The sequence below is a fragment of the Canis lupus genome, chromosome 7, assembly GCF_048164855.1.
Source record: "Canis lupus baileyi chromosome 7, mCanLup2.hap1, whole genome shotgun sequence".
NCBI classification, from domain to species: domain Eukaryota; kingdom Metazoa; phylum Chordata; class Mammalia; order Carnivora; family Canidae; genus Canis; species Canis lupus.
In genome coordinates this window covers 57,448,309-57,460,390 of record NC_132844.1, presented here as the reverse complement: position 1 = coordinate 57,460,390, position 12,082 = coordinate 57,448,309, and the positions used below count along the sequence as shown (strand labels likewise).

General features: G+C 45.6%; 1 protein-coding gene across 7 annotated transcripts in view; it reads right to left on the bottom strand.

Moving 5' to 3' along the window:
- ADGRF5 (adhesion G protein-coupled receptor F5) overlaps positions 1 to 9,566 on the bottom strand; it is a 102,192-nt gene extending 92,626 nt beyond the window's left edge. For 3 of the 7 annotated variants that reach the window (XM_072832743.1, XM_072832746.1, XM_072832751.1), the window contains exons 1-3: positions 9,340 to 9,558; positions 8,862 to 9,212; positions 8,127 to 8,273 (exon numbers count right to left, since the gene is read on the bottom strand). The gene's annotated coding sequence lies outside the window, so the exon portion shown is untranslated. Of the gene's footprint in view, positions 1 to 8,126; positions 8,274 to 8,861; positions 9,213 to 9,339 lie in introns of those variants that run through there. The other 4 variants (XM_072832745.1, XM_072832752.1, XM_072832742.1 and 1 more) reach the window with 2 other exon arrangements.
- Between the last annotated feature and the right edge of the window lie 2,516 nt (positions 9,567 to 12,082).

Here is a 12,082-nt window from a genome sequence, read left to right as displayed (position 1 = left end):
GAAGGTGAGGGCACAGCAGATGGAAAGGACCTACAAAGAAAACTGGGAAGGCTCAGTGAGAAAAACACAAGGGAGACTGTGGGTCCCAGCAGGCGGGGACCAGACTGGGGGTGGCAGTCATCAGCAACAGGTGCTGTGGGCAGTGAAATGAGATAGAGGTTCAGGGACAGTAGAGGTCAGAGATAATCTGGGCAAAAGCAATCGCCAGCGTGTATGGGGGAGGGCAGATGGGAAGACAGAGCACAGTGGTTAGCAGGGTGAGTGGTTGGTGATACCTCGAAGACAGGCACAACCAAAATGCTTCAAAAATTTATTTGGCAAGAGAAAAAGGAAGATGGAGGAACAATATGGGGTTGGGGAAGATTTGCTGTTCCTACTGTTTTGAAATGAGAAAGACCTGAGTGGAATTCAATGATAATCAGATAGAGCCAATCAGAGAGGAAAGTAGTGAGGCCTTGGGGGGGTGGGGCGGAGGGGGAGAGGGAGGGAGGGAGAGCTGAGCTCTGGATGCAGGGAAAGGTCATCTCTGGAGACAGGAAGGGAGGAGGAAGAAATGGTGTTGAAGCTGATCCTTGCATGGAGTTGGTGGTGAGAAAGCAAGGGAGTCACTTCCTCTGCGAAGGCAATGCTGTCTCCTGGGAGTGGTGTTTGTGTGTGTGTATGTGTGTGTGTGTATGTGTGTGTGTGTCTATGCACATATATATATATATATATATATCTGTGTGCACTCATGCACTTGCCCATGCTAGTGCTTGGAGATTTGTGGACAGTGGAAACACTGTGAAAATGTCTCTGGGGATACTTAGAGTCCCCAGCTGGGTAAGGGTTTGCGTATCTCTTTGGATTGTCCCAGACTTAGACTACACAGTTATCCTCACTTGTATCCTCACTTATAACTCATGAGTGTGTGTGTCTGTATATATGTGTACACGTCATTACTCTTGATGTTTCTTGTAGGCAAAACTTCTGCTTTCCCCTGGGGCCTGGTAGAGTTTCGGTATGCAGCATAGGGGCAGTAAACTACTTGGTTGACTGGAAAATCTTCAACTCATGGTGTCCCATGTTAGGCAATAAGAGGGTCCTAAATGAGAACAGCAACTGTCATTCTCGGAGGGTTCCGTCCTGGGGACAGGGAACCGAAACTGGGTCAACATTTTTCATAGGAAAGCATATAAGGTAAAGAAAGTAGAGATTTTACCTGGTCTAAGTTGTGATTGGGTGCCTGGTATGATACTGAATGAAAACTTTTAAAATGAAATGTTTTACACACACACACACACACACGTTAACCTGTAGGTGCACACACACAACCCGAAATCTTTCTGCACCTCAGCAAGCTGGAAGCATGATTTTTCTGTGATGTGAGGACACAGGAGTGGTGGACAGGAGAAAGGGTTAAGTCAGGATCTCTAGTAATGCTTCCACTTGTTCTCCGAGGGCTAACAAAGAGAGGAAGCACAGCCTTTGTAGAAGGAAATTCCCAGGCCCTACTTCGGACATTCGCAACCTGCCCTGTGAACCCCTGAGGGTGTCTGATAATAAACACTTGCAAACAAAACAATCCATAAAGGCATTTTTTAACAACATTCTTGCATTTTCACCAAAGGGTTAGAACACCTTTTCCTGCATCTGCAGACCTGGAGGGGGCCTGGACATCCACCTACTGGCAGGGTCCCACAATCCCGGCTCAGAGCTGCCATTTGTATATGTGGTCCCCTTGCCCTTCGGGCCTTTGATCGTGCAGGGGCCCCATCCCCAGACAAGGTGCTGGAATGCAGGTCACAGACCCCACACAGAGTAGGTACTGGCTGCCATGTGCAGACCTGAGACGTACCCCTTCGTCTTCCCTAGTGACCCCTAGATACAACCCTGAGCGTTGCAACCTTATGTACTAATGCAGTGACCTTCCCCAGAGTTAGGGACAGCTTGACAAAGACCTGAAAACTCTACTAGCAAAGCGTGCCAATTAGGTAACAGATTAGGCTTCTTTTTCTGTAGTGGCAAAACAAAACAAAACAATAAAAGATCAAACAAACAAAACCAAAAGAGCAACCCCCAAAGCAGCAACAACCAAAATCCCCGGAGACTTGATGGTAAATATTTTTACAGTAATTTCTTGTCAGGAGCTCAAAGTGTACTAGGCCCAAAATGGAAACCCGTTAGCAAAAGTCTAGTTTGAGTCAGTTTATTTGTAATATTGTATCTTATTCCTCCCAAAACTAATAGGACATGAGGTTTGTTGCACCCATTTTGTGGATAGATAAATCAAAGAACAGAAAGTGGCTTGGGATAATAGCAAAGATCCGAGTGATTCAGATAAATGTGTGATATCTGCTCTCCGTATGTGCGTGTGGCTACATGTGTGTGCATGGATGCTTTTTTACTACAACATGCTTGACAAGCCCTTTATTAATTGTGGTCAAATGCAGGATCTTTGAATGACATCCCTATTTCTGGGCTAGAGGAGAATCCACTTCACGGCACGGGTGCGGATTAGATCTTTGGCTGCCAACAGAAAGCTGAGCCTTTATTTTTAAAATGCCATCACAGGTCTCTGGGATATTTTTAGATGAAATAATCATACATGTCTACTCATTTGCATCTGCCCAGAGCTGGCGGGCGACCTCCATATTGACCCCAGCACTCAGGACCATGTAGACTGAGGGAATGACAGGTTCCAGATCTCTCTTTGGGCGGGGTTACCATGAACCTTCCACTCGGGCCTCCTGCCCTTTGTACTGTAACAATGCACGGAAACACAGCCTCGTTAGAGGAAATTCCCAGGGCCATAGTTTGGACATTAGACAGTTGCTTTGCTATGTTGGCCAGGCTGATGTGCATCTAAAAATAAACACACCGGTCTGCATGGGTTTCTATGATTTTGCCATGCACAGTTGATTATATTTCAAAGGGATTTTTTTTTTTTAACTTTGTTTTTGAGAGAGCAAGCCTAGGTAACCCAGGAGATTAAAATATATCATGGTTTCGGTTTGCTTTGACAAAATGTAGCGTTTGCCGATACCCATTTCTGTGGAAAGGACCTCTGCTCTCTCGCTCTAGGATTCCAGAACAAGACTAAAGAGAGAGCACAGCATACTGAGTTGCTGTCCAACTGACTGCAGAGGATGTGAGGGTTCAAAAACATGATCAGCCAGTTCTTCTGAGTTTAGGAAGAATAAAGCATTAGCAGGGAAGCCTGCGGCAGCCAGCAAGATGACCCACGTAGGACCCTCCTGAGCTAAATTCTCCCCTACTCTAAGTCTCCAGGTCCTTAGCAGGCAGAGAGGCTGCTACAAACACGGCCTATTTAGCAGAAAAGGAGATGGGTGGGAGCCATGGCTCAAGATCTCAACTCCGAGTGGGCAGACAGCCCCAGGCAGCTGTCCTCTCTCCATGAGAGTCCTCTATCCCGCTCATGGTCCCTGCAATTCACAGGAGAGTAGACTTCTGAACAGCTAAGAATACGTATCCATAGAGTAGCGTTTCTGTTTTATGGATAAAGCAGGGATTAGAGACAAAGCTCCAAGTCCTGCTGTTCCTTGCCTCAACCTAGTTTGGGAGAAAATGTACCAAAACATGGCAATTTTCCATCAAATAAGAATGTGTTTGCAGCACCAGAAGTAACCCACAATCTAGTTAAAAAGTAACCCAAGAAGAGTGGTTTGGGGTGAACTTTTCCCACCTCATTGTTCTCATTTCTTTTTCGCTTTTCCTGGAAGTCCATTGTAGCTCTATTGTTGTGGCAAAGACCCTTTATAGAAATGACCGCTGCAGATAGGTCGGGCTAGCTAGTCAGAATGCAGCTGCTATCACTCTACAGCCTGTTGGTTTTTTTTTTTTTTTATTTTTTTTGCAACGCTCCTTTGGTGGTTTGGGTTGGGAACCTGACATCACAAGACTCCTGGTAGCTTTGAGCGGGAAGGACCTAGAGGTCATCACCCGGACTCCACCCAGTGCGGGCATCCCTTCGGGAACACCCCAGCCATGGGCTTCCAGGGTGCTGGCACACTGCCTGGGACAGGGCGTTCACCACACCACAAAGCAGCTCACCCGGTTTTAGGCAGTCCTGACGGTGGGTAAATCCTTCCACCTTTGAACTAAAACCTGTTACCCTATAATTTCTTCTCATCAATCTTCTGTTGACTTCTTTTCCCACATAGAGTGATCTTTAAATATTTGAAGGCAACCTTCACATGTTACAAGACCAATCTTTTACTTTGAATATCTTCTGGTTCCTTCTACTAATCTGCAAATGACAATTTTCTCATTTTCTTTTTCAAGATTTTATTTATTCATGAGAGACACGGAGACAGAGGCAGAGACACAGGCAGAGGGAGAAGCAGGCTCCATGCAGGGAGCCCGATGTGGGACTCGATCCCCAGACCCGAGATCATTCCCTGAGCTTAAGGCAGATGCTCAACCGCTGAGCCACGCAGGTGTCCCCAGTTTTCTCATTTTCACCATCTTGGCCAGCCTCCTCTTTTAAGATCTGATGTAGGGGGCACCTGGGTGGCTCAGATCTGATGTAGGGGGCACCTGCCCTTGGCTCAGGTCGTGATCCCAGGGTCCTGGGATTGAGTCCTACATCAGACTTCTTGCTGGGAACCTCTGCCTATGTCTCTGCCTCTCTCTGTGTCTCTCATAAACAAATAAATAAGATCTGATGTATTGGGGATCCCTGGGTGGCTCAGCAGTTTGGCACCTGCCTTCAGCCCAGGGCGTGATCCTGGAGTCCCGGGATCGAGTCCCACATCGGGCTCCCTGCATGGAGCCTGCTTCTCCCTCTGCCTGTGTCTCTGCCTCTGTGTGTGTGTGTGTCTCTCATGAGTAGATAAATAAAATCTTTTTTAAAAAATCTGATGTATTTCTTGAGGCAACACATTAGGTACTGAAGCTAATTAATCTCTACAACCTTTTGTACTGAAAATTATCTGTATTTCTAGAAATGAAACCAAGACTTAGCAAGATATAGCTACCTATGAAAGGAAATGGCAGAAGGGAGATTCAAAACCACGTCTGCCTCTTTCTAATCCACCACATGACTCTGATTTAAAAAGAAATGTTGCCAGGTACAGCCAAGGTTGATCCCAGGTACATTGTGAGATTGATGGGAGGTCATTAGAAATTTCATATGCAGGCTGACCTTTCTTTTGTTGCTACAACTTGAGCTTCCTAATAGGGATTAATGTTAACTTGAAAGGTTAGGAACCGACCAGCAGAAAACACTTTGGCTGCTGAAAGGCGACTGTAGACAAGGCAGGTGTGTAGGAAGTACAGAGGCAAAAAGATGCAGGAGTAATAGGAAGCAAGAAGGAATCCAGGAGGTCCAGGAGGCATTTCCTTTGGAAGCTCCAGATGATGCAGGAGGGCTTGAAGATGGAAAGAGTCATTCTTTGAGATTGCCCAAGCAACTTGCTTCAGACTGAGCTGGTGGTTGTTTCTAGAGAACAAAAAAGAAGGTATTTGTTCCCCCCCAGCTGTCCAAGCGCCCCATGGGAGTGCCAAGCATGGAGACAAAGAATACTATGCCCTGCCCAACATTGGATTCTAGGCAACATCTGGTTAGGACACAAATCTTTGGGTGGAAAAATAAGAAGGAAATCCTTGTAGCTGTGCCACAGTGAGGGTCAGGGATGGGCTATACGTCTTGAAGCTTTTAGATGTGTCCTTGTACTACTTGGTAGAGCTACATTCTTCCCTTCTTCTGGCTGCTTTCCAAAACAGAGATTGCCTGAGGATGACACGGTTTTTTTCCTTAGCTGCCCTGCTTCAACCAGTTTTATACCCAACAATTAATGTCAAGTGGATTTCCTCAAGCTGCAGGTCACCGCTCCCTTTGAACCACTGCTACACCATGCTTGCCGGCTGAGCGTATGGCTGAGTAATACAATGACTCCCTTAAGATCTCTTCTTGCCAGCTTGACTCAGAGTACAGAGCATCGCCTTTCAAATAATCATCCAGCATGAGAGGAGGTGAGTGCAAAGCACTCTGGACATCATCCAGAGACATCATCTTCTCTATGTGCTCATGAAGGCAAGAGCATCCCTTCCTTATATAGCTCTGTATCTTGCTCACCATTAAAGAAAAATCAAAGTTCAGAGAATGAAGGTGGCCCCACCCTAATTCACATGGCAAGTGAGTTTCAGGGGCAGGACTAAATCAGGGCCCTAAAGCACGGCCCAGCTTGCTTTCTGCTAAATTACACTGCCTTCTAGTGCCCAATGCCTTTACCTGGATATGCCAATATTTATTAGAGATCAGACTTTCAGTTTTCATGTTTTTTAAAAGATTTTATTTATTTGCTCATGAGAGACACACAGAGAGAGAGGCAGAGATACAGGCAGAGGAAGGAGGCTCCATTCAGGGAACCTGATGTGGGACTCGATCCCAGGACCTCCAGGATCATGCCCTAAGCCAAAGGCAGACGCTCAACTGCTGAGCCACCCAGGCATCCCTAGACTTTCAGTTTTCCTTAACGCCTTTTAGGGAGAAGCAGGATAGAGGATGATAAAGGATGTGTCCTCTGTAAGGAATGGAGGCAATGCTCACATCTGTGTCATTTGCTATCATATCCCAAGGACACAGTGCAGTGCCTGGTATGTAGTGGGTACTCGGTACATAGTTGCTGAAAAATGAGTAAGTCTCTGACTTAGAGTGGTAGACAGGAGGGGCACTGGTAGAGAAACACCTAATGGAAGAGGCTATCCATAGAGACATAAAGAAATAGATTCTGTGCCTAGTGGCTCAGTCAGTTAAACATCCAACTCTTGATTTTAGCTCAGGTTATGATCTCAGGATTGTGAGATCAAGCACTACATTGGGCTCCATGCTGAGTATGAGCCTACATAAGATTCTCTCTCTCCCCCTCTCCCTCTGCCCCCTCCACCCCAGTTTATGGGCTCTCTCTTTCTCTATCCCTCAAAAAAAAAAAATAAATAAAAGATTCTGAAAGGTATGGCACATAGTGGATATTCAAAATACTCGGTGAAAAAATGAATCCAGTGAAGTCTCATAAAAGACAGCATGGGAAATATTATGGAGATTGGCAATCTCCTTGGAAAACTTCAAATTATAGCTCTCAATCTGGTAATAAATTTGGGCTCTTCAGTCAATATATCCATTCATTTATTCACTCATTTCTTCATGGATTCAATAAACATTGATTGAGCATATGCTATGCACCTAGCATTGCGCCAAGAGTTATAGATTCCAAAGTAAAAGCCTAATAACTCCCACAGATGAAAATAAGTAAAGCAGTCATGATATAATGTGCTAAAGACTATGAAAAAAGCATTTCACCGAGTGCCATAGAGACTTGATAGATATTTGGTCTGAGGTGGACTAGACTAGGTGGACTAGATGAGGAGAAGGAGGGTTTACTAATCAGGCTGCAATGGTGGTTGGGTAGAGAAGATGAGTGGTGGCTTCCTGGACAGGGAAAACGGCACAGAGAGATGTAGGAGGCATTAGAATTGTCATGTCTTGGGGAAACAGAAAGTGCTCAGTACAGCTGGAAAGATAGGTGGTGAGAGGTGGGATGAAAAGGACCAAATTTAGAAGATCTTGTCTGCCTTCCTTAAGTTGGGGCTTCTCAAACTTCAATGTGCATATGAATCACCCATGGACCTGGTTAAAATACAGATTCACGGAGTCTAGGAAGAGAATTTGCATCTCTAACAAGCTCCCGAGCGATGTGTGATGCAACTGACCCAGAACAGACTACCCTGTAGGTAGCAAGGAGGTAAGCAATGGGGTGCAGAGGAAATATCTCACTGAGGGGAGTGACATTATCGCAACTGCATGTTCCCAAGAACCTGTAGCAGGATATGGAGGATGGAACGGAAAGAGACTGTGCTAAGGTAGAATGTTTAAGTGGCAAGAAATCACAAGCATCTGAACTAAATAGGCTTGGAAAGAATAGTCAGTGTTCAATACATGGATGTAAATTGGCTGATATTCTGTAAAGTCACCATAAAATATTTCCTCCAGAGGAAGGGTTAGTCGTGAAGACAAAAACAAAATAATGAAAACACAAAAGGCAAAAAAAAAAAAAAAATTCTAGAGATATATGTAGTGTTATTTGAATAAAACTTGACCCCTCTCCAAGTCTCAGATGACACATCACCTTGATTCTCAATAGCAACCAAAAGAAGTCACCAGCGAAGGGGTGAGCACCATCCTGGCAGCCAATTATCACAGCAGGATAAATAAAATCAGCCTCTTGGCCATCACTTCATAGACATTGTCACTACTTGCATCTAATATCAGGAATCTGCAGAGAGAGCAATTGTTTCATATTTTCAAATGTGGAATATAACATGGAAGTCCACCAGAACCTAAACAGAATCTCTGTTCGTTTACTTATAACTTATAGGTACTCTAAATTAGGAACATTAGGAACATTTATTTCTATTTCTGTGACAAAATCCTCTGTGATCTCTGGTACATTTTTAACTCAAAAAAAAAAAAATACAACCCTACCTCAGAAAGAAATTTTAAAAAATCATGGTAGGTGTCTATGTTTTGAAAAGAAAAGTCAGGCAGTAAGCTTTTCCCTCTTTTGCAGAAGTCAAAAAAAATGCAACTTCTAATATGATATGCCCTCCAAGGAAAATAAGAATCAGCTCCATGTTTTATGTACCATGCCAGTTGGCATTCTTTTTCCAAAGAGGTTCAAAATCAAAAAAGCCCAAATGTCATCTCTCTGGTCACAAGTTTTTCTCACAGTCCAGTAATCAGTAAATCTCAACAAGACACACATGTTGAAAAGACGCAGCCAGCCAGAGAAGCCATATATACACATATACTTCAGAGCAGCTTGATTCCCACCAAGACAGAACAAAGTAATACAGGGACCTACCTTGCTCTTCTGGGATTTGCAGCCTCCTAAAATTTGACCCTGTACTGGAGATCTTCCCCTGAACCTCCTAGGTGAGGTGAAATTCAAAGGCCTCCCATTCAATCACACGACCACAGGAGGGAGGCGTTTTTACCAGACCAGTTTCAGATCCTCAGGGCTCAAACAGACCTCAGGGAGCAGAGGTGAACTGCCTTCTGTTCTCTGCCGCAGGAAAAAGCTGGAAGACACAGTGTGGCTGGAGGTGGAGGCGGAGGCTGGGGGAGGGGAAGTAATATGGGAACCCGTAATAAATAAAAGATCCTCTCCACATGATTTCCTGTATTTGGTGCCTGTTGCCTCTCTCCAGGCTCCCTAGAGGAAATAAGAAATTTAAACTTGTCTTTTGGCCACTGGAAAGAGGAGAATAAACATGCTAAGGCCCATGAAAATATGAATGAGCTGAGCAGCGGGCAGGGGCTGGTGGGTCAGCTAGCTTTACCTTTTACCAAGTGCTTTCTTCCTGAAATTTCTCCAAGTGTTTAACTCCGCACAAGTCAAGAATGCCCTCATCCTCTCCCACTGAGCCAAAGCATTCTCTGGCCATGGTCCAGATGTGTTACAGAGCCCCCGAAGAGAGGCAGGTCAGAGCAGGCCTGGAAGAGTCTGCTGGCCATCTAGGGAAAGACTCCCTCCTTCCTGCCTCTGGAAATGCTGGCAATGTTCTGCGCCTGATCTTGGGACAACTGTGGAAGTCCTCAGCTGTTTGGCCTGAGGGTTTCAAGAATTATCTGAAGGCTACCGTCGGTTCGTTGCCGGAAGCAGAACCCCCTACATAATTTGCAGGGCTCCGTGCAAAAAAATGAAAATGCAAAGCCACTCCTCCAAAAATTAAGGATTTCAAGATGGTGACATAGAACATTAAACCAAGTATGAAGACCCTTTCGATACAGGCTGCACGCAACTGTACAGCTTGCACACCCATGAAGCCGGTACTGGCTATAGGAAGGGGCTTGGAATTATGGGTGTGTGTGGTTTCAACCAGCTGAGTTAGCAGGAGGCTGGGGCTGTCGGTATTTTGTCCGGAAGAGTGACAGTCAACCCTCGAATGCGGTGCACCCAGAAGCTGGTGCAAGGCGGGGAGGGGTGCGGGGGGGCGGGCAACAGAATGTGCTGGATTGGGGTGTGAGCAAGCATGGACCACAAACGTATCACGCCCGTGGTCTTGCAGATCTTTGGCTCCCCTCTAATCTGTCCTCCCCTCTGCCATCAGAACAATTTCTCTCAAATACAGTCCTCGTGATACGATTCACACGCTGAAAATCTCTGTAGCCTAGGATCAAAGGCCAAACACCTGCGCAGGGCTTCCAGCCCCTTCAGCACCGGGCACTGGCCGACGTCTCCCACCTCACCTCAAGGCCCACCACCACCCTCGCCCCCTTCTCATTTCCTCCGGCCCCACTGCTGGGAATCATTCTATGAAGAGTGCCCTCCCTTGACCCCCAATCCTTCAAATCTCACATCCTCCAGCTAACATTTTTTTCTAATTCCCAGGCCCCCTTGCTTTCCTCCCTCTGCAAACCAGGCTTCTCTCAGAGGGCCGAAGCCTTGGCCCTGATCTGTAAACTCTGCGAAGTCACGGGCTGTGTGTCTTTCAGCCTGGAGCTCCAGCCCAGGAGGATGGGATTTGCGTAAGTTCAGTCTTGGCAGGAGACAGCTGTCCCCCTTTAGGCAAAGGGAAAACTCAGAGGAAAACATAAGATCGTCGTTGAGGTTTTGTAGTTGAAACTCAGGCAGAGGGATCAATTCCGCAGGTGATATTGCAGTGCTCTTGTTCAATATCCATTACCATACCAGTTTGTCGTGTGCTGTCCCTCCCTGTTCTCACAGGGCAATCTCGTGGGTAGGAAATGACCTCTAGTCCGAAAAATGAAACGTTAGACAGGCCGGCCAGGGGAGCAAAGCTAGTAAGGGCGATGGAAAATGGGAAGGTGCTGGAGGTGAGGAGAGAGAGGGAGAGGGGACGACGTGGGTGGGAGGAGGGAAAGAGGGGACAGGAGGGGAGCGTGGGAGCAAGAAAGGGAGGCGGGTAAAGAAGAGGGTGACAAGAAACATGGGGATCCAGCAGAGGCTGGAAAACAGTGGGGTGGAGAGGACAACAGGAAGATGACAGGCTGGGCCAGCATTTAATCCAGAAGGGGAGAACCCAAGGCAAGCACCCTCCTCCCACACAGTGTTGCTACTAGAGTGGCTGAGCATATATTCTGGTTGCTTCTCATGGTTCCCCTGAGCTACCAAGTCACTTCGTGCAGGTGTAAGGGCTGCATTTGTCTAAGAACCCCCGGTTGAGGTTGTCTGATTAGACTACAAGCTACAGTAACAGATCCATAATCTAATGTCTATAAAAGTAATCTAAATATTCGAGATTCTGAATATCTAATTTGAGGCAATTAATAGTAATTTAATATACACATATATCTATAATAAAGCAAAGATTTATTAAACCAAGAGTTTGAATTTTCTTCATAGTGCCTCAATTTTGTTTCTAATTAGGGGGTATTACGTGCATTAAAAAAAGAATTGTCAGGGTACCTGGTGAGTCAGTCAGGCTCAACCCTTGGTTTGGCTCTGGTCATGATCTCAGGATTGTGAGATCCATGTTGGGCTCCATGTTTGGTGGGGAGTCTGCTTGGGATTCGCTCTCTCCCTCTTCCTCTGTCCCACCGTAGCCCCACCTGTGCACACACTTTCTCACATAAACAAACAAACAAACAAACAAACAAACAAACAAATAAAATCTTTGAAAAAAACAGAAGCATCAAGAAAAATAGTGAGAGACTTCATTTAAAGTGGGAAAAGATGGGGCGCCTGGGTGGCCCAGTGGTTGAGCCTCTACCTTTGGCTCAGGTCCTGATCCCAGGGTCCTGGGATCAAATCCTGCATCAAGCTCCCCACGGGGAGCCTGCTTCTCCCTCTGTCTATGCCTCTGCCTCTCTCTCTGTGTGTCTCTCATGAATAAACTAAATAAAAATCTTTAAAAATAAATCAATAAAAATAAAGTGGGAAAAGGTGACTGAGTGTCTGTCACAGAATATCAAGTACTGTCTAACAGACCCTTTGTGAGGAACTGAATCTATAAGAGTCTATACTTTTGATTATCTTTGTCCAGCTATTTTATAATTCTGAAGGATACAGAAACATAGTAATGCAAATGATTCTTGTTCGCAGAAATACACATTAATTTT